Raw genomic sequence first — 22034 nt, 5'->3', positions numbered from 1 at the left:
TCGTGGTGGAAATTAGTGAATCGTCATTCACTTACCTTCAAATATTCTGCAATTAGGGCTACGGCATCCCTCTCCCGAGTTGTAGAATATTGTGTTGGGTCCTAGCCTTAGTATCTCATTTGGGTGACTTGCTAAGGACTCAATCAATCAACTAACTTGAATTCGTTTTCTCTCGTTTTGTAGATGTCAAAGTTCGACAACTATGGTCTTCTCAAATCCCGTGGAACAAGCATTCCACATGAAAATGATATTCCACGATTCGATCGAGGAACAAGAAATCATGCTTCACTTCCTCCACCTCCTCCAATTGTTCTCCCTAACCCACAAGTTCGAAGGCTTGAAAAGTTCAAACTCACTCAAGCCCTTTTGGCAAGTAAACATAAAGAAGGAAAGTCGGTGTGTGCACACGTCCTAGGGATGAAGTCACACATTGATAGGTTAAGAATGTTGGGATCCGTTGTCTGTGAGGAAATGGTTGTTGATTGGGTTCTACAGTCACTTCCTAACTCATATAGTGAGTTCGTAAGAGAGTACTATATGATGAACCGCGACATGACCGTTATAGATCTCACCTATATGCTTATTGCTGCTGAATCAGCAATGGTTTGGCGCAATAGAAAAGCAAAGTTGATTGGTGAATCTGCCTTCAAGACGTATATGGATATAGACAATGGCAACGAAATACATGCTATGATCGAAAAGTTTGATCATAAGAGAAAGGCAATGTCTGAAGTAGTTCCAAGTCATGTTCCAAAAGAGTCAATTTGCTTTTATTGCCAAGAGAAAGGGCATTAGAGATGAAGTTGCCCTATTTACCTAAGAGATCTAAGAGATGGGAGAGTCGAAACGTATGGATCTAATATAGGTAAAATCCATTAACTAACTCTTTTAAGCTTCTATTCTATATTCTTAATACATAATGTGATAAGATTACAATTGATGTTTTAGAGGATCGAAGAAAAGAAAGGAAGCTTAAGGGAAGAAGTGAGCAGAATCTAACCGTGAAGGAATGGATTTCGATCGCATTTCTCGAAGATTAGATTCTTGAGCTACTACTTAGAGTTAGAATTAGATTGCTAAGAAAGATGTATTAGCATAGTTTTTCAATGAATTGCATTGTAAGGACAAATTTTTCCGCAATAAAATAAATTTTGATTTTATATTATTTATTTATCCTTGCAATGGCGTATATGAAAAACTGATGTTTGAATGTTTCTATTATTAGCAATAATGGATTTGGTTCTTATTTATGGAAAGTCGAGAATTTACCAAATAGAGAGAGTTTCTCATCGCCTAAGTTTCAATTGGACAGAAATTTGGAATCACGCAACTTGGTTGCATGATGAATGAGAAATTTCATATTTGGAAATTAGACTAATTCGTTGACAAAGTGTCAAGTGAAGGACTAGGAGATCGAGCACACAAAGTTACGTGTTGATCAAGTCCACCATAAGAGCAACAAAGATATTCGTCATGATTCACTAAAGGTTTAGTAAATCTGATTATACTTACAAGATTAAGTGTAATTCTAGATTGATTGAAAAAATGTTTAAATTAATAGCAAAACGAATAAGAAGAATCATATAGGCAGAAAGATAAAAGTTTCTCCATTCTAAGAAGAAGGGATAGTAGCTTTTATGATTTATGATAGGTCTTAATGATTAAGAACCATATCTCAGTTGATCCTCTAAGTGAGTCTTAGCTCAATTGTATGTCTAAGAAGAGGAATCAAGAATTGAAGAAATGGTTAAATCAAAAGGTCAATCGTACTTCGTTCCAATAACAAGTCTTAGAGTTAAGATTGTGACAATGAGTGAAAAGTATTAAAGGTTTATAACATTCATCAAATGTGGAAAGTTGTGATGTCTTGGATAAGACAAAGACCAACTAGGACCAATTTATGAAGAGATTTGATAAAAGCTACACTAACTCTTGAATGTTTGGTTGTCAAGAAATGGTTATTGACAAGAGAATATTATATGTCAAGGAGTCAGTCGGAGTCTTAATGGTCTTGAAAGGTTTCAAGAACAAATCAAATAAACCTTATCGATCATCACTAGCACACGAGTTGAGGTTTACAACCTATCGTGTTGACATTATTTTGTTTCTGTGCCGTTCCAATCGAGTTAATTATGCATGTGAGTCCTATGAGTTCTCATTTGAACGCATAAAAGGCAAAGCACCTTAATCAATGAAAGGTACATTGATAGGAAAAGATGAGCTGCTTAACTACTTGGAAGACGTGGTGGGCAGCTATGCTACCATAAGGCAAGAAATCAAGATTAAGAAAGTTCGGTCCATATGAGTTTGAATTTGTCGTAAACTTTGGTTTTAACAAATTCACATGGATAGGAACACATACACTGCTCAAATCTAAGTGTCATAAGATGTCCTCCTTCATGAAAATGATTGTGAGGAAATGCTTTCACTAAGAAAGATTTTAAGAAGATAGTGATTGTAAAATTGCATTCTCGAATTCGATTATGGTTACGGTATCCCTTTCCATAATTTGAATTGTGAGGTTTGGCAATTGTTTAGACACATATGAACTATCTAAGGCAAAGGTGTATAAATTCAAGAAGCCTTGATAAAAGATTATCAAAGCACTAAGTATTAGAAACATGAACTTAAGAAATTCAATAAGTATTGTTTTTCTGAAAGTTAAGCTGTTTCTGAATACATGTCGAAGCTAGTGGGAGCATAAGTGTTATGTTTATAATAATCATCATGATAGTGGGAGCATAAAAGTTATGATTATATGATTATTAAGGCACCTATTGCAAGTTGGCAATATTAATTATAGAAAACAAGAGTTATACCTTGAAAAGTCGTAAGGGTTGTAATGTTGTTTTGCTATAATTAAGGGAGAGAATATTATGCTTCATTTCAAATCTAAAGGATTAGGTTGAGAAATGTTAATAAATTTAGTCAAAGGTAAATAGTGTGTTCTTAAAATTTCGATTATGATTACGGCATTCCTCTTCACAATTCGAATTTTGAGAACATAGCAAATAAAACATTATGCGTCGTGTCCCATACGCTTCGGGTATAGGATCGATTGCAAATGCTTTAATGTTTGACCATTCTAAAATTTTCCAAATGTCTAGCGCATTTAGAGGGAAAAAGGACTAGAATCGGTTTTGACTAAAATAATTAAACAACTATCAAAGGACAATCCAAAGTTTGACGAGGATTGGTCGCTTGAGAGTAGTTGGAAGCATGGTATTGGATGGACCATATCGACATTATTATTATAGAAAAGATTCTATTAAGAATGAGTTGTCATATGGAAATTATGGAAATGTTTCCATATTGGATGGACCATATCGACATCATTACGAATAAATAAGATTCTATTAAGAATGAGTTGTCATATGGAAAATATGGAAGCGTGTCCATATTGAGAATTAAATATTGAAAATCTATGTCTAGATTAGAAACTTTTATGCAAAAGGATGTTCAAAGGAATGTACTTTGAGTGAGAGACATCATATCTAAGGAATCGTCTTGTAACAATGTCCGATAGTGGACTTTGTAATATCATTGGCAATAGTCTTTGTGACTTTGGTGCAGTGAAATCACAAAAGGATCATTGCATAAAATGTTAGAATCTAACATATTCTACAAGTAGCAAGAATTTGATATTCTTTCACTTATGAAAAGGATTTGGAGTTGTGAAATGAGAATGATTGGAAATGTGTTCAATGTGATCTATTTCACAAAGTAATAACCATAGGTAAACATTGTGTGCATGCTAGGAGCACGGGACAAGTGTTGTAATTCAAGTAAGAAGTTGATTACCCGAAACGACAAATAATGAGTAATCAATATGGTGATAAATAAAAGGCGTTTTATTTATACTCAAAGGTTTGAGGCCATATGGGATTAGTATTATTCTTGTGTTTCACATTTGCATGTTTTGACTTCCAGAATAATTGAGTTTATTAAGAATAATCGAATTATTCGAACGGGCCACAGTCGTTCATATGTTGGAAGTAGATATGAATGAAGACTGTCGTGAATTGGTGTGTGGATTGTCTGAAAGAGTATTAGACATAAGCAAATGTTTGCTGCAACGTTCATGAGTGCTTATGAATATGATTTGAGCATTGGATTAAACCCACGCTCACTTGGATCACTCCATGAATTGTATCACGAGTGATTGGTGAGACGATAACATCTTATATTCTTGAAACCGAGATGTGTGAGTTGTATCTTGCAAATCGGTTACATATTGATAATATGTAAACGCACTAGTAATTTGGTGTTATAAAACATATTGTTGTGTGTGATTCGGTGAGTAAGTGCAAGCAAGCATTGTATCAAAGTTTATCCGTTCCTTTTATCCAAGGTAGGATAAAAGCGATATCTTTGGGCCCCTCGATGATTTTGTGATGACAAACGTAAATGCTCGGCCGGGCTAGGGCTAATTTGATTTGTTCAATTAGTCAGTTGTCATAAATCGGGAATCGAGATATAGTACAAAGAGAATGATTTGAAATCATATCTCATATGATATCTAGAATGGAGGAATATATGATCCCTTATCTAAGGACACGCGTATCTGATAGGATCAGAGTTGACAGCGGCTTTGGAAAGCTACGATTGCAGATCAGGATCTGAAGTCATACGCATAATAGTTATTAGACTTATCCAAGTGGGAGACTGTTGGATTAGTGTCTAAGTCCATAACTATTTTGGTATGTACTTGACCCGATGGTGCATAAAGAGAGAGGTTATTATGATTTATTAATATGTTATAAGAATAATATATTAAAGGAGAAATCATATTTGTTTAATTAATATTGGTCAATAATTAATTAAGAATTAATTTTGTGATCAAATGTAATTAATTAAACTAGAGGGGCTGAATTGTAATTATGTGATAGTTGCAAAATAGGGCAATGGTTATCCTTGTTAAAGGATGGACGAATTCAAGGATAAGGATATCCTTAAAATCGTCCAAGGTCTAAGAGATAGGGATTTTCAAGGCTTATCTTATGGTTGCTTGATGGGCAAGTAACTAGATAAGGATAAGGACTGAAACCCTAATCCCAACCCTATATAAAGACCCCTAAGGCCTTAGGATTTCGAGCACTTGATCCAAGCATTAGGGTTTGTATGAGCACATAAGATGTTCTTAGGACCAAAACCCATCAAGTCATACTTGGGAAAAGATTTCACTTTTACAAAGAGACAAACATACAAAACAGTCAGGTCTTGGTAGAAGACTACTTTTTATACTAGTAGAAAATATAGGATTTTCTAGGAGTTTTCAAAATTATACAAACATTGACACTAAATACTTACGAACTCACCAACTTTAATGCTCATCTACGCTTTCAAAATAACTTGTATTCTCAGGTCACCAGTAGACAGGTACCGATGATCAGGTTTTGAGAAGACGAAGCATCTTCAAGACTCGTCTTTTATTTTGATTATTCTTTTTGGTGTCTTATTACTATTAAAGAAGACACTTGTATGAAATTATACTATTAATGCAATGGATGATGTTGTTGCTTATTTACTACTTTGCATTGTTATGATACTGTACATGACGTCCTCCGCTCCAGAACATTTCCGCCGTTCTTGGTTTTGGGGTGTGACAGATATGCTAACTCGATGAGTTGTAGTGTGATTGGGAGAAACGTCGCAAAATTTCACATGGACTCGTCGAGTCCATAAGATGCACTCGACGAGTAGACCGCTGTGTGGAAAAAAAATAATTTGTATTCTGCCCAGGTCCATTTCTAATATACGGGGGGTAATATAAACTAATACTTTCCCTCATTTTTCTTCAGTAAATAAATACTCTATAACCCTCTTCATTAACAGACTCAATCTTGGAGTCGAAAAATTCTATTCTTTCATCTAGACTCGACTCTTCATGCTATATTCTCTTATGCTCTATACTCTTTCACTTCACTCTTTTATCCAAATTCTGAAAATACAAAAGGCAAACATGCGTAATTAAAAGGAAAAACAACCAATCCTAAAAATTACTAAATGTTCAGAACAACCTAAAAAAAATAAACAAACCAAACAAAATGAAAATCGTTTCAAAGCAACCACACAATCAACTAAAAATAAAAAGGATAAATCAATCTTCATCTCCCTCCTCATCATCACCAACACCGCTTCCTCCGGCTTCGCTCTGTCTTTGGCTCGCTCTCTCATCCCAACTCTGTACACATGGATACTCGGGCCCGGGTCTTGGTGCAATATTCATTTGATTAAACAAATAAACAAATGAATCATTATGACAGTTCATCCTCTGACCAAGATCATCTTGGTACCTCCTCAATTCCATGTTGTACCAGTCCATTGGTAGTTCATCATCCACCGGAATTACTGGTGGATCTTCTCGGACCGGCTCATGCCTTGGTCGGACCTGCCGACCCGGTTCCTCGGGCACTAATATCGCATCATTATTAAGGATGACAACATGGCCACCACTAGAATCCTCTATAATCCACGCCCTCCTATACAATGTGATACTAAAAGGAGGTGTGGGTATCATCGTCAAATAGATACCGGCCCCTCGCTCCAATATACCAAACGTCCTCGCCAATCGAGTCACAAACATTCCACCATTGATCTTAGAAGTTATTCGTTCCTTAACCGCCCCTTCTTCCAAGTATCTAGCCAAGCAATAAGGAAGGTTGCAAAATATGTCGGGAGTGATAATGCTCCACAAATAGAGGATGTAGAGGGTCGGAACATTGTCATCGTCCTTATGCATGTTGATGGTGCTTGCAACAAGGCGATGGATCAAACGGTGGATGGGAGAACGGATACTCCTTTCTTGAGCGGAAGATGGTATATAAACCCGGTTAACAATAGTGTTCCACCAAGTAGAAACAACCACTTCCTCGGGTAGATTTCTATGGCAGTTTTCTAAAAATACCCCAAAAGCTTTGGACATTACCACGGATTGATCATATATTCCTAGCCTCCAACCAAGCTCGGCTCTGCTACATCGAGGAATTTCCCTGCCAAGACAGAAAGTAAGGACCCCGGGATTGTAGTAATCGCTACCACCTCGGAAGGAGACGGTTGAGAAAAATTCCCAGCACAACTCTTGGTATACTGGTTCTTGGATTCTGAAAAGTTGGTTCCACCCATCACATGTAACCGGCACCCCATTATGCACAAAGGTCTTGACCAAGTACGAGGTTAATTCCTCCTCCAATCCTGACTGGCCAATCCAATGCCAATCAATCTCATTGAGCACATAGATCTCTTTCCTCATCAATATTTCCAATTTCTTCTTGGCTCAGACTAGTGATGATTTGGATGTGATTTGAGGAAAGTTTAACCACGGGATACCCCCATGTCCGCTTTGATGAGAGCTTTGGCCCCTCCTTGACATTTTTCCCTGCAAAACCAAACCCAAAACACATAAACAGAACACCGAAAAATTAAAAATGTAAAAATTAATTGTCACTGCAACATGGACTCGTCGAGTCCACGAACTGACTCGGCGAGTAGCATGAACAGTTCATCGCGATTCTTAATTCTGATTTGGATCAAATCATCCATCAAAAATCCAGATTTGTTCCAAGGGGTTTGTTTAGGGATGTCTATCAAACATTAATTCATAAGAAATTTTAACTATATTCATCCAAAATCGAAACCCTATAAATCCAAGTCAAGTTCAAAATCGAGATTTCCACAAATTATGGTCATTATTCTACCAAAAATTGGAATTTTAACAAGATTAGAAGTAAAAGATGTTACCTTTTGATGGAAATTTGAAGAAATCACAAGAAATTGAAGGTGGGTGAGAGGCGATTTTCTCGTCGAGTGCTATGGTGGCTGTGAATGAGACTCAAGTTTACTAATTAGGGTAAAAAACCTAATTTCACAGAATGTAAAAATATTTTTTTCTGATTAAAACGTGGACTCGCCGAGTAGGGGTACCTTCTCGCCGATTAGATGCGTGATTTCGCAAAAATATTGGGATTTTTCAAATGGACTCGCCGAGTAAGGGTATCTACTTGTCGAATTTTTGAATCTGTGTACAAATTTATGATTTTTTTTTGTGTTCTTTAAAATTAAGCCACCATACCCCACACTTAAGCTTTACTTGCCCTCAAGCAATCAATTTAAACAAAGAAGAAGATTGAGATAGATAAATCCTAAGAAAAACCAATAAAAGCCGAAAAAAATAAAATGAAAAAGAAAAAGCAAACTCTAATGAGAGGTTGCCTCCCGCTAGCACTTCTTTTTGTGCGTGTCTTGAGCTGGACTCCCAACTTAATAAACATCCAATAAACTCAATGTTAATCCGTCCGTTGCATTGAATATTTTCTTTGGACCAATTGGTAAAATTTGGCTCTTTGCTTCAAAAATTGGCTAAACGTGCTTGAATTCATAAAACCCAAGAATCTTGACAAGGGTGGGGACTGGTTGGATACTAATCAGAAATGGATCGCGCTTCAGAACTTTCTCCAAAGTTAGAATCGCCACCCCATGCTTCGAAACACAAACCGGAAATACAGGGGGCCATGTCGTGGTAATGGTCAAACCACAGCTTTTTTCTGCAATTCAACTTTTTCTTGTTCTTCGACTGACCTTTCTGCTAACAACCTTTCCAGCTCCTCCAAGTCTCTTTCTGGATTAAATTCTTCATCTTGTAACTCGAGCTCTTGTGACTCAGATTGTTCTTGTTTATTAGGCAAGATGTTATCTAACCATCTTCCAAATTTCTTCAAACCATCATCTGAGTCATACTCCTCATCTTCTTGCTCAATTTCCTGTACTACTTCCTCAAGAAAACATCAAGAGCATCGAGATTTGGAAAATACATAATAAACAAATATAAAAATAAAAATTAAACTAGATATAAAAAAATCAATAAATTAAAAACGATAACAATTAGCAAATAAAATTAACTATTTGAACCGTTCCCTGACAACACCGCCAAAAACTTGATGTGTATGGAATGCACTAGTTTTAATGCTACTAACTTAGACACAAAATAAACACACGAAAGACAATGTACCTCTCGATTAGTAATATAGTTCAAGCTAGTAGCGTATCGAACACAGGGAGCGGAAAACAATTAAAATAAATGCTAATATTATCTAAATAAAACAAGTAATAGAAAGGGGGGTTTTCTCTAGTTTTGCAAGACTAGAAACTGAAGTACTTAACTAATACTCAACTAAGCAACTAACAGCTAAGCAAACGAAAATCAACTAAATTCAATAATGGAAAAGACTTCTGTTTAGGTTCGATTCATTTACTCCTATGGTTGATTTTATGGTAAGTGCAATGAATTAATTGTTATTGGCTACCGATTAATGTGATTAGGTTCACATTCGCTATTACTAATCCTTAGAAAACAAATTAATTCAAACAGTGGCCAATTGGTTAAAATGAGTTTCCTAGTTTATTGATTCGGGTTAAGTAAGACTTGTAGTAGCCAATCAAATTGCTAATTCAATTAACCTCTTGTTGATTGTTCGTCACACAAGGCTCACACAATAAGTTACATATTTTCTAGTTAACCCTAGTTTCACATTCGCTATTCCTAGGCATATAACAATGTTTTCACATAAATCATATGAGATCAACAATTAAGAGATGTTCATGCAGCTTAATATACTTGTTAATTAACAGAAAATAGTTGTTGTTAACACATGAGGATCTTTAACAAGCTTAACAAAAAAAAACTCACCAAATTAAATTAATCCAATCAGAGCCATCTATCCTAAACAGAACTTATGAGTTTTTAGCTCATAATTAAAGTAGGGAACAACTCAAAAACGAAATCAATTGATGCAAACATAGTTCAAACAAAAGATTAAGTAAAGAGTACACTTGATTTGCCTTGATCTTCCCAAAATCAAATGATTAGACTTGATCTTCGAGTTCCAGAGCTTCAACAGCAACTTGAATCGTAATTTTATCCCCAAGGGTTCCAGAGAGAGGTCCTAAATTCGTGAATTAAAGTCCCTTATATAGTTTCTGAAAACAGGGGCTACTCATCGAGTCCATAGACCGAATCGGCGAGTCCACCACTTAATATCTGTATACGATAAGGACTCTTGTTTAATCGCGAATCTTCGAGCCTACTCAGTGAGTAGGCACCCAACTCGCCGAGTTCTTCAGAGTTTTTTTTTCTTTCTCTCTTCTTTCTTCAATTCCCGAGCTTCCTATCGCTTTTTCTGCTTCCTTTTGCTTTCGAGCACATCTTTTAGGCTACAAATACATTTTAAACATATTTAAGTACCTTTTGTTCAAAATTTGCAATAAAATAGCAAAAAATTATTAAGATTTAACACAAAATATATGACTAATTATGCACATATCAACTACCACTATCTGCTATACAAAGATCTCCAACCATTTCTTGGTGTTGTGCTCCTGTTGGACTCATATTAAACTTCACATATGAAAGAAATAATAACCCAATAAACATAATCACAATAATTATTATAAAGAAAGTTCATTTATTGTAAGAAAGACACTACATGAAAAACAAAGGAAGGAAAAACAGGTTTACAAGAACAATAACATAAATTTTTAGTTTATGTCTTCCATGTCATTGCAGAAATAAGCAACAATTCGCGGAGTGAATTCAACATTATCAATGAGGTTTGGTTCTTTTCCTTTTCCTTTAATGGACTCTTGATAAAGTCGACAAAGTTGTATAGGTGTGCGACAGGTCCTTGACCAATGGTCTGTGCTACCACATCTATAACATGAACCATCAGATTTTTGTGATGTCCCAACATCATGCCTTACCACTTTGGCCTTTTCTTATGTATGTATATTGTTTCTTTGTAAAGATTGGTAATTATTCCTTTTTTGGCCATGACCATGATTATTACCATGTCCACGACCAAAATTATGGTTTTGATTATGGATTTAGTGTGGATTAAAATAACCACGACCTCGTCCTTGACCATGGCCACACCCTCGTCCATGTGTATTGTTTCGATAACCATCAATATTTGTAGCATTTGCTTCAGGAAGTGCTACTAATCCCGTTGGACGAGATTCATGGTTTTTCATCAAGAGCTCATTGTTTTGCTCTAAAACAAGAAGGCATGCATTCAGTTCAGAATATTTTGTGAACTTTTGAAATCGATATTGTTGCATAAAGGTAATGCTTGTTGCATGAAATGTGGAGTAATTTTTCTCCAACATATTTTCATCAGTAAATTCTTGTCCACAATACTTGAGTTGTGAACATATTCGGAATAAAGCTGAGTTGTATTCATTTACTTTCTTGAAGTCTTGAAACCGTAGTGTTCTCCATTCATCTCTAGCATTTAGAAGTACAACTTCCTTTGATGATCAAATCTTTTTTTTAAGAGATTCCAGAGAATACTTAGATCAGTAATATCAAGATATTCATATCTTTCATCAATATGCTTATGAAGGAAAACTTGTCCTTTCGCCTTGTCTTGTGCCAAGTAATTATTAAATTCATATATAGGATTTGAGATTCCCATGGACTCAAGATGTATTTTTACATCTATCATCCATGACACATAGTCTTTCCCATTAACTTCAAGTGTTGTAAACTCGAGCTTTGCAATGTTGGGCATATTGTAACTTGATTAAGATAGATGTGATTTCTACTTGTTTAATAACCTTGATTAGAGCTTCCGTGCTGATAACGTGTTATAAATTTGATGTAATTAAAACTAAAACTAACAAAATTAAACTAGAGCATTATAAAATAAAAGAAGAAGATTTGAGAGGATTCTTGAAAACTTAGAAGATTGTATTCAAGATGGTGTGTTTATTTCTTTCACATTTGATGAATATTTATACTACATATCATCATATTCTTATATCATCAAAATAGTAACTAAATAGTTAAAAGAAACTATTTGAAGGGTGAAAATGTTCATCCAAATGTTGTGTCTAACTCAATGATTTTATGACTTTTATAACACACACACACACACACATATATATATATATATATATATATATATATATATATATATTATTTACTAAATTTGATTGTAATTAATTAAATTTTATATTTTAAAAGTTACAAATTAATTGTTGATGTGTCAATAGGATCCACTTTGAATTATTGTTATTACACTGATGTTGATGGTAATTGCAAATAATATGTATATCATTTAAAATGTACCTGTCATTACAATGATGTTGATGACCTAATATATTCTATTTTTTTTAATAGAAAATAAATTAAAAAGAAAAAGCAAAATGATATTTTATTCATGATTTTTTAAGTACATGACAAAATGAAGATAAACTTCCAATATAGTTTTTTTTAATTATATTTTTACATTTATGTAACAATACAAAATTATAAAAATATATAACTTTTAACTAATATGCACAAATGAATATGTTATTTTGATTGGTTTAGGCATGTTATATGACTTTCATGTCTATTTTTGTATATTATATAAGCTCGATGATAAATTACATATATATGGTGTTTTCTTTCCTTAAACTTTTGATTTGACTTGAATATATTTTTTTAATTACATTTTTATATTTATGTAACAATTCAAAATGATTAAAATATATAACTTTTAACTAATATGTACAAATGAATATGTTATTTTGATTGGTTTAAGCATGTTGTATGACTTTCATGTCTATTTTTGTATATTATATAAGCTCGATGATAAATTACAATTATATGGTGTTTGCTTTCCTTAAACTCTTGATTTGACTTAAATACAATTTTTTCATGATTAGATTTAAATAAACTAATTTCGGTTTGATATTTTTGTTGTTTTCTTATTTTATTGTTTTTTGTGTTTTTTTGTATTTTGTATTTTGTTATATTATTATTATTATTATTATTATTATACTTTTAATTAAGTATGCCATTTTGTTTTTAGTTATTTGTGTTTTAGAAAATATTTAAGTTGTATCTTTATTTTTACGAACGATATATCCAATATATTATTCAATAAATTTTTTTTATGACTATCCATGTGTATGGCTCTGACGAAAAAAAAAACACAGTGATAGTCCTAAAATAACATTTGGATAATTTGAATGAAAAAAAATAATACAAAGATATTCAAAGTGAAAAAAAAATAATATGGGGGGATAATCCGAACGAAAAAAGAAAAATACAAAATAGATAGTCCAAAAGAAAAAATAATACGGTAATAGTGTGAATAAAAAAATAACACAAAATACTCCAAATGAACAAAAACAATATTTTTATTGTTAATAATAATTATATGTATTTATTATAAATAATAAAAATAAAATAAAAAACAACTAAAATAAACATCCAATAAAAAAGGTTTCGGTACCAATTGGTCTTTGGCCTAATGATATCAGAAGTTGACAGATAGGTACCTTTCAGTCAAAGGTTGAAGGTTCAAGTCACGTTTGAGACAAATGATGTAGATTTAGAAGTATGATTAGTGAGTACATGTGTATGTTGTTTTAAAAAGGGTTTCAGAACATCTTCAAAACATATCCTTCGTACCAATAATGCAAAAATTGCTTTTTTTTAATTATTTTATTTTCTTTCAAATCTTAAATATTTAATTTGGAACCAACAAGAGGAATGGTAGCTTGTCAAGCCGACCTAAAATTCTAATTATTATTGATCATTATATATAAATATATAATTAACATATAAATAAAAAAGTTTGTTGTCTTTTAACCGGCTGTTTTTCTTTGTCAATGCTACTAAGGACTCAAATCTAGTTGTGATGCATGAGGAACTATATTCAAATTAAAGCAATGAGGTTATTGCCCCTATGGGAAAGGGACGAATACGAGTAGTTGGAAGAGTAGCTCGATCCTAAGCCCTTATGTGCGCTTTCCCAAAAGAAGGCACACATTATAACAATTCGTCGTGATAGCTTCCTTTGACTCTATTCTAATTGGCATCATGAAGTTTTTAGCCTTTTAAGGTACTAAAATGAGGTTTTTAGTGTTATTGGATAGAATTGGTGGCATTTTCCCATAACTGCTTTTAATTTCTTATGCAAATTGGAATTCTTGAATTCGTTACAGCAACAAGGCCATTTACAAAATCAAGTAATTATATGGTATGTAAATGTCTTAGACAGAGATAAATATTAGAACATATCCGATTAACGGTAGTTTTTCAAATTTTTCTTACTATTTCTATAAGATTTTGAATATTTTTACCATAGTGTAACATCCCAAAAATCATGATAAAATTTTTTCATTTTTATAAACCATTTCTACAAACCATAATATAGTAAACGATTGTTTTCAAAACAAATCCATAGAATCATTGTATCAAAAATCTCTCAAAACATAAATCAATAGAAGATGTGTACGATTACGCCTTAGCCTTGCACCGATGATATGATGTATGTAAAATCATGAAACCGACAACTGTAAGCCAAAGCCTACTAAGTTCCCCCAAATCCCACAATCAGACAATACATATACAATGCTTGCACACTAGGCCCACAACATCAGACTAAATTGCCCCTGAGCCCACAACATGTGACTGCATTGCATACTCCCGCCCTAAAACTCATGATTGGCTTACTCCCGACCCACAACATAAGACTGGATTGCCCTTCCGACCCTCAACTTATGACTAGATTTCTCCCAAGTTTATTGGATTACAACACAAACCAGTACCACCTCATCCCAACCGTAATATGTCGACATATGCAACATATAAAAAATAATCAACAAGTTCAAGAAATAATACAAATATACCAATCTAAAAGATCACTACGATATATAAACATCTTATACACACAGATGCATAACAAAATCTAGTGGGCTAAAATTGTTACCTTCGACCCACAAATACAGTGAGGAAAACTCACCTTGCAGTCTAGAAGATAACTAAACTGACCACAGATCCAACAACCATCTCTACAGGTTACCTATACAACAAACAGTGTTCAAGCCTCAATCTACAATCCAAATCCAGTTTGACCTAATGTCAAACTTGGTTAAAGTCAATGGTCAACTCCACCTGACCTACGCTCAATGTAACATCTGTACTCCCAACATAGAGCCTAAGGTGGCAAAGACGGGGAAAATTAGGGTTACGCCCAATGTAAGGAATTTTATGCTCTTCGTAGACACCTGATTACCTAACCGAGTTATTAATTCATTAAAATAAAAGATCAACCCTCCAAAATTCCAGATCTAAACCAAATAGATGTCTTAATGGATCAAGTCTCTGAATTTATCCATTTGCATGCATACCAAGAGCACAAGATCATAACCTGCGTCCAAAAAGTCATCCATTGCTCAAGAACTCATGCATGGGTGGATGAGGATGACCAAGCTCTTATTTTTAAGACTTAACAGCCCTAAAAACGTATGGAAATGGTACTCCAATGGGCTAGAGCAGCTCTTACTCATATACACCATGGTTATGGGGACAAAATCATGAAATACTTAAGTATAACTAGATCAAGCATAAAACAACATCAAGGTGGGAACTTTATACCTTCTGGAGATGGATGAGTGGATGCAAATCCCGAATCTAAACTAATTTGAGCTCCCAAGTGGTTCTATAATCTTCTTCTTCCTTCAAAAATAACACAAAAGACTCCAAAGGCTCAAAACTCACAAATAAGGATTAAGGTTTCTAAGGAGGCCGTTTGGGAGGATGGAGGCTGAGAATGGAAGGGTCTGAAGGGGTTAGGGCATTTAAATAAGGATCACAACATGAAGAATTAGGGTTTTGGTTTTGGGCTCCTACGCCCTAAGTACCTTGATCTACGCCCTACGTATATATTTTAAATCTCGTGTCTAAGTTCCATCCTACGCGCTGCATTGGAGTTTACCCTATGCCGCGCGTAGGAGCAAACTTCTCAACACTTAAACTTTACAAAAAGAAAAAAAATATACCTGCAAGGACTGGATGGTAAAATTCTCTGCCAGTTGAGCTAGATTTCTTCCTAAAATTCTCGGCTAAAATAGATCCGGATAGTGCTCACTCATCTCCGCATCGGGCTCCCAGGTCCACTCGAAACCCTTCCTATGTTACCACTGAACCTTAACCAAAGGTACCGCATTGTTGCGCAAGGCCTTCATCTTCCTATCCATAATAGACACTAGCCTCTGTATATAGTTCAGGCATTCATCAACTTGAATGTCGACTAACGGAACCACCACCAAATCATCAACCACACACTTATGAAGCTAAGAACTATGGAAGGTGTTGTGAATCTGACTAAGCTCCTTAGGCAGATCCAATCGGTAGGCCACCTTGCTTACCCTGGCCACTACTCGAAACAGTCTAATAAATCAGGGGACCAACTTTCCCCTCTTCCTAAAGTGTACCACACCCTTCCAGGGGGATACCTTCATCAAAACCATGTCCCCAATTCGGATCTCCAACTCTGACTATTGTCTATCAACATAACTATTATGATGACTCTGAGCTGTTTGTAACCTTTGTATAATCAATTGGATAAGCTTCATCTTTTGGAGGACCACCTTTGTCCTCCCTATGACCCTGTAGCCAATTCTCCCCAACAAACTAGTGTAAGACACTTACTCCCATAGAGAACCTCGTACGACGGTGCACCAATACTAGAGTGATAGTTGTTGTTGTAAGAAAAATCAGCTAGGGATGGTATGAGTCCTAACTTCCATTGAAACCGATAACACAAGCCCTCATCATATCCTCGAGCATTGGAACGGTCCGCTCACTCTGACCATCAGTATGAGGGTGATAAGCAGTGCTGAAATGTAGTCTCGTACCTATTCGTCATGAAATCTCGGCCAAAACTGAGAAGTAAACCGTACATCACGATCAGATACTGTTGCGAGTAACAATCTCATGCCCATACACGTTAGCCAATTTCTCAGTAGAAGAACTCTTTTGAATGGCATGAAAATGGGCACTCTTGGTCAAATGACCGACAATGACCCACATAACATTGAATCCCTTGGTCATCCTCAGCAGCTTGGTGATGAAATCTAGGGTGATCTGCTCCCATTTCCACTTGGGAACCTCCAAGGGCTGCTACTTGCCATACGGCCTCTGGTGCTCTACCTTGACCATCCGACATGTCAAATATCTCTCCACATACCATTCTATCTCCCACTTCATGCATGGCCACCAATAACTAAGTCTCAAGTCTCTAAACATCGTCATGGCTCCAGGGTGGATCAAGAACCTATACTTGTGTGCCTCCTCCATCACAGTCTGTCAGACCCATCCAGAAACTAGGACCCAAACCCGACCACACTAGGTCAGAAGCCCACAACTATTAGTGTCAAACCTACCAATCTAACCCCTGATATTCTCTTTCTTCCAATTCTCCATCCTGATTCCCTTGGCCTGAGCCTTCCTGATCAAATCTAGAAGTGGCGAGTCAATGGTCATCCTCAAACAGAGCCCTCAAATGAGAGAACCAACCGCCTTGTAGCTCAAGGTTTCATCAAACACATTGGCCTTCCCTGGATGATAAAGAATCTCACAATCATAATCCTTGACCACGTTAATCCACGTGTGCTACCCCATCTTCAGATTCATCTGATCCATAAGATATCTCAAGCTCTTGTGATCTGTGTAAATGGTACAAAGGACCCCATAGAGATAATGTCTCCAAATATAAGGGCAAACACTACTGTTCCCAACTCAAAATCATGTGTCAGGTATCTAACCTCATGAGGCTTCAACTCCCTGGATTCATACACAATGAACCTGCCCTACTGCATAAGTACCTCCCCTAAACATATGATCGATGCATCACAAAATACCACAAAATCCTCAACACATTCAGGAAGAGTTAATACCGGGGCCTCACATAATTTACTCCTCAAGGTCTCAAACGCCTCTTGTTTCTTAGGCCCTCAACGGAATTCCACACTCCTCTTTGCCAGGCGAGTAAGAGGAACAACAATCTTGGAGAAATCCTGACTGAATCTATGATATTAACCTGCCATCCCCATAAAAACTCCTAATCTTAGATGAAGACTTTGGGAGCTCCCACTGCATATCTTTCTCAATCTTGGCCGGATCGTCCATAATCGCATTTCGATTGACGTGGCATCGAAAGAATTGGACCTCTCATAACTAGAGCTCACAGTTGGAGAACTTGGCATAAAGCCTCTCCTGTCTCAACACCACAAGTAATTACCAAAGATGCTCCTCATGTTGTTTCCTTTTTTGAAGTAGACCAAAATGTCATTAATGAAATCAATAACCGACCGGTTTAGCATCGGCTTACATAACCGGTTCATCAAATCCATAAATGATGTCGGTGCTTTGGTGAGCCCAAACAATATCACCACGAAACCGTAATGGCCATTGCGAGTTCAGAAACACTGTCTTCTCTACATCCTCCTCTCTGACTCTCATTTGATGGTACCCCGACCTCATATCAATCTTGGAGAACCAAGATGCACAATACAACTGATCGAAGAGATCATCAGTCCTAGGAAGTGGGTAACAATTCTTCACCGTTAACTTGTTCAATTCCCGGTAATCTATGTACATACGGTGAGACCCATCCTTCTTCTTCACAAATAGAATCGGTGTTCCCCAGGGTGAAATGCTCGGTCTGATAATTTGCTTGCCCAACAACTCCTGAAGCTGAGAGGACAACTCCTACGTCTATGGTGGTTCGAGGTGATATGACGCCTTAGCAATCGGAGCTGCATTGGGGATCAGATCAATCTTGAACTCCACTTGCCTCATGGGAGGTACACCGGGTAGATCCTCCAGAAAAACATATGGGAAATCTCTAACCACTGGAAAATATAAAACCAAAACTCTCCCCTCATCCTGAGTGTAAGCAACATATATGAGATAACCCGAACATCCATGCTGGAGATATTGTCTCCATAAATGGTTCGTTCTCCCTACTTAGGGTTCGAACCACCACTATTTGCCTCTCACAATCGATCACAACTCTAAAACTGCTCAACCATTCCATCCCCATAATCACGCACACATCTCCCATAGGGATGGGAATCAAGTCAATCGGGTAGGACACCCCGAACATCTCCAATATACAGTCACAAAAAATGATCAAAGCATAAATCTGGTGTTCGTTGGCTATGGAAACTCGCAATAGACACTCCAATTCCCCAAGGATCATATCAAAATCCCTACAGAAGGGAAAAAAATACAAAATACCAACTCACACCATAGTCAAAAAGTACAAGAGCAGACAAGGAATTCACTAGGAAGGTATTTATCAAAAATATAAGCATAAGCATACAATAAATAACTTGACAGAATGATAAATAGATACATACCGGTGACAACGTCAGACACCAACCTGGCCTCCTCTGTTGTGAGCTGAAATGCATGACCCTGGCCCTCAGACTCTCGGCTCTCCCCTGGTGTCCATCTGTGATCCGAAGAGTGGTCGGAGCCGGTGCCTGCACTGGACTAGTAGTGAGCAAGGGATAATCGGCCTTCACATGGCCACCCTTATCACAATGATAACAAATCCTGGCGCTCAGCGGCGGAGTCTGTTGATGACAATTCTAGGCATAATGCCCCTCCTTCTTGTAATTGCGACATGCTTTCATTGATCGACACACCCCGTCATGCATCTTCCCATACTTGCCACAAGTGCGGCCTCTCTGTCCCCTGAATCGTGAATCAGTGGGCTTAAACCGTTTCGCTATTAGCTGTGTTTGAACTGGGGCCTACCTCTTCTCTCCCATCTGTGTCTCAATCTCAATCTACCTCCTCCGAGTGAAAGACTGTAGCTCGTAGAGAGAACTATACCTATGGGTCGATACACATTCATGAATCTCCGTCTTGAGCACACATAAGTAGCGAGACATCTGAACCTACTCTAAAGTAGCATAATCGGGGCATAATATGGCTCTATCTGTAAAAAATTTGGTGATCTCCATCACCGACTATGTCGTCTGCTTCAGCGACATATACTCCTGGGCTAACCTCTCCTTCTTAACCAGTGGAATGTACTCATTATGAAACATCTCCATGAACTACTACCGTATTATTGCAGCGTTCTCAAAAGGATAATAAGCACTAGTCACCAGCTTCCACCAATCCTTTGCCCCCAAACGAAGAAAGTTCAAGGAGAACTTGACCTTCTGGTTCTCTGGGTACCAGAAAATGAAGAAACAACCCTCCACATTAGATATCCACCTCATGGCAACGACCATGTCCTTGACCCCCATCGAACTACTAGGGCTTCGTATTGTTGAAGTCCTGATACTGAACCATCCGTTTCCCCTGTAGTCATGCAACAGAAATAGCTACACTGGTTGTGGAAATAACAACCTCAGTAACGACAACATAATGCTCATAAAAAAGCTCAAGCATAGCAATCTTGACAGATCCAAACATCTCCAGGATTGCCTCCCTAACAACCATGGTCACATGAGTGGTGATCATCTCATGAATCTTATTATCAGTTAATCATGGCCTCTCTAGGCCATCAACTCTTGATATCGAACCTTTAGTGATCGCCATACTGAAAATAAACTGGAATACATTAGAAAAGCCACAATTCATATTAACACATCACTACAAAAATTACTAAATCAATGGAGTCCATGACTTCCTTGATACGCGTTCGGGTCATGTGGTTCTAGTAGTACGAGCCTATACTACCTTCTACACCTACTCATATTTGTCTCAAAGGATGGTCATGCACTTCATGACCATAAATCCCAAACAACTAGGATACGCATACATCCTATACTTACCCTCTCAAGGTGGCTAATCATTCATTATATTGGCCTTATAACAACCATGCTCACTCATGAAACTTCCACTAACCCTTCAGATGCATTGTGTATGCTAATCATACATAACACAAGATTCGATAGACAGTCAAATAATTGATTCTACCCTAAGCCCACAACAAAACAAGGAACAGGAACTAAAGCTAAATCAAAAATTATCAGGCTATAAAATCTTAGTTATGTATACCTATGATGCACACACTAAGCAACCATAGTAATAATGTCAGTTTTGATTTTTTTTACCATAGTGTAATATCCCAAAAATCAGCATAAAAAAATTTCACTTTTGTAAACCATTTCCACAAACCATAATACAGTAAACAATTGTTTTCAAAATAAATCCATAGAATTAGAGTATCAAAAACCTCTTAAAATATAAATCAGCAAGAGGATGTGTTTGACCAAGCATTAGCCTTCCCCTGATCATCTGATGTACCTGAAACCATGAAACCAATAGTTGTAAGCCAAAGCTTAGTGAGTTCCCCCAAAATACCACATAATCAAACAATACATATACAATACATGCAACTAGGCCCACATCATCATACTAGATTGCCTCTGAACCTACAACATGAGACTGGATTTCCTAATCCCGACACACAACTCATGAATAGCTTGCTCCTAAGCCCATCATATTAGACTGGATTGCCTTTCTGGTACTCAACTTATGACTGGATTGCTCCCGGGTTTGTTGGCTTGCGACACAAAGCTATACCGCCTTAACCCAAGCATACTATCTCGATATATGTAACAGATAAACAATAACCAACAAGTACAACAAATCATACAGATCTACAAATCTAACAAATCAATACGGCGCAGCAACATCCTATACACAAGGATACATAACATAATCTGGTAGGCCGACATTGGTACCTTTGACCCACGAGTACAATGAGAAAAACTCACCTCACATTCTAGAAGATAATTGAACTGATTACATATCTAAAAACTGTCTCTGCGTGCCACCTATACAACAAACAAGGTTCAAGTCTTAATCTACGATCCAAATCCTCAGTTTGACCTAAAGTCAAACTTGGTCAAAGTCAACGGTCAACTCCAGCTGACCTACGCTCAACGTAGTAGCTCTACGCCCAACATAGAGAATAAGGTGGCAAATACAGGGGAAATTAGGGCTACGCTTAGCGTAAGGAATTTTACATCGTGCATAGACACCAGATTACCTAACTTAATTATTAAGTCATCAAAACAAAAGATCAACCCTCCATACTTCCAGATCTAAACCAAATAGACGTCTTAATGGATAAAGTCTCCGACTTTATCCATTTGCATGTATACCACGAGCAAAAAATCACCATGTAGGTCCAAAAAGTCATCCATTTCTCAAGAACTCATGCATGGGT

The sequence above is a fragment of the Lactuca serriola genome, chromosome 9 (genome assembly GCF_051521515.1).
Source record: "Lactuca serriola cultivar US96UC23 chromosome 9, Lser_US96UC23_V15, whole genome shotgun sequence".
In the NCBI taxonomy this organism is placed as follows: domain Eukaryota; kingdom Viridiplantae; phylum Streptophyta; class Magnoliopsida; order Asterales; family Asteraceae; genus Lactuca; species Lactuca serriola.
This window is presented reverse-complemented; position numbering follows the sequence as displayed.